This window comes from Penaeus japonicus, unplaced genomic scaffold (genome assembly GCF_977035675.1).
Source record: "Penaeus japonicus unplaced genomic scaffold, GWHDUDI00000001_assembly GWHDUDI00000040, whole genome shotgun sequence".
Lineage (NCBI taxonomy): Eukaryota > Metazoa > Arthropoda > Malacostraca > Decapoda > Penaeidae > Penaeus > Penaeus japonicus.
Genome location: NW_028234442.1, coordinates 4,352,739 through 4,355,238, shown reverse-complemented (window position 1 = coordinate 4,355,238; position 2,500 = coordinate 4,352,739).

Genomic DNA, 2,500 nt, shown 5'->3' with positions numbered 1-2,500 from the left:
TAGCACTTAGGAGAATGAGTTAATAGTTAATAGCACTTAAGGAGAATGAGTTAATAGTTAATAGCACTTAGGAGAATGAGTTAATAGTTAATAGCATTTAAGAGAATGAGTTAAAAGTTAATAGCATTTAGGAGAATGAGTTAATAGTTAATAGCACTTAGGAGAATGAGTTAATAGTTAATAGCACTTAAGAGAATGAGTTAAAAGTTAATAGCATTTAGGAGAATTAGTTAATAGTTAATAGCACTTAGGAGAATGAGTTAATAGTTAATAGCACTTAAGGAGAATGAGTTAATAGTTAATAGCACTTAAGGAGAATGAGTTAATAGTTAATAGCACTTAAGAGAATGAGTTAATAGTCAATAGTATTTAAGTGAATGAGTTAATAGTCAATAGTATTTAAGTGAATGAGTTAAAAGTTAATAGCATTTAGGAGAATGAGTTAATAGTTAATAGCACTTAGGAGAATGAGTTAATAGTTAATAGCATTTAAGAGAATGAGTTAAAAGTTAATAGCATTTAGGAGAATGAGTTAATAGTTAATAGCACTTAAGGAGAATGAGTTAATAGTTAATAGCACTTAGGAGAATGAGTTAATAGTTAATAGCACTTAAGGAGAATGAGTTAATAGTTAATAGCATTTAAGAGAATGAGTTAAAAGTTAATAGCACTTAAGAGAATGAGTTAATAGTCAATAGTATTTAAGAGAATGAGTTAAAAGTTAATAGCATTTAGGAGAATGAGTTAATAGTTAATAGCACTTAGGAGAATGAGTTAATAGTTAATAGCATTTAAGAGAATGAGTTAAAAGTTAATAGCATTTAGGAGAACGAGTTAATAGTTAATAGCATTTAGGAAAATTAGTTAATAGTTAATAGCATTTAGGAGAACGAGTTAATAGTTAATAGCATTTAGGAGAACGAGGGGGGGGGGGGGGGGGGGGGGGGGCATTATAGTTAGTTAATAGCATTGTAGATTAGTAGTCCATTTAGGAGATACGACTGTTAATCGGTTTAATATTTAGGAAAATTAGTTAATAGTTAATAGCATTTAGGAGAATGAGTTAATAGTTAATAGCACTTAGGAGAAGGAGTTAATAGTCTCAGCTGCACCCCTCATTCACACAAGCGAAGTGGATTCTCAGAAAAACAGGTGGTTACCCAAGAGGAAGCAGGTTCCGCGCCAGCTGTGTTGCCTCTATTGCAAGGGTTCGCGTGTAAATAATGCGGTTTCCAATTCTTCTGATTCTATGGCTGGAACTCTATTGCACGATGCACTATAGATATTACGATAGAGGATGAGATGAAGAGAAATTAATCGTCAGGTTTTCAGGCTTTGGACTTAGGATATGAAAATAAAGTTTTATTGATATGGACGTTACATGAAATATCATACATATTCACCAGAGCCATTCAGACACACTACAAAGATCCAGATAGGTCTTATTATATTATTATCTTATTATATTATCATATATACTGTTAATCATCCTAAGATCCTTCGTCAGAATATAACCACGTTTTGGAAGAAAAAATAAGCAGCATAGCGTAAATCATGTAAGTGTCACCAATTGCGTTTTACATACGGATACGGACAGGAAAATTCGTGCGTTTTTTTTGTGTGTGTTTGATCGTGTGTTTTTGTGGGTGTTTATGTAAAAAAAAAAGACGCACACGTTTGGATGTAAACACTCACTCACACATACATTTGCACAGACACACAAACACATATTTGGATAGACACACAAACATATACATACTCACACTAATAAACATCCATATACACGCCCTAACAAACAAACATACATATATTCTCACAGATGTATATAATTCTTAAACATACGATTCTGTAAGACCATACACCCGAAAGTTCATGTTAGCTGGAGAGGAAGACTTGATAACGCAGGCAGCCGCTAAATTAAAATTATTGATAAGCTTTATCGAGGTGCTTGAGATGACTTCCCCCTCTCACTCTCTCTCTCTCTCTGTTGAATATTTTATTTTACTGAATGCTAAATTTTCTCTGTAATAATAAATAATCATGATCACACGTGTTTATTTTTATCAAAGGTACAATGCAAAGGATCTACAAACTCAATTACAATAACCTATTTGAGAAAAAACAAAAAAATCAGTAGCAGAGAAAAAAAATATAAATTTTCCTTCGTTTTGTGCCTGTGTTTCATATCGCAAAACAGTCGACTTGACTAAGAAGCAAAGTAAAGCAAAGTTTGGAAAGAAGAGTGGGAATCGGATACTCAAATGGAGTAGACCCCCTCCCTCTCCCCCCCCCCCACCCATTCTTAGAGATAATTCTCAACCACTTCCTGATGATAACAGCATTATCACACAGCCCTCTCTCTGCCACTACGGACCAACTTTTTATAACACCCTTTAGTTGTTTTAAATACAAAGTTTAGCTTCTTTCTCGTCCCATAACATGAGCATATCGATGGTAAGGTTTAACTCGTTGTGGTGTGTTCAGATTATATTCATGCAAT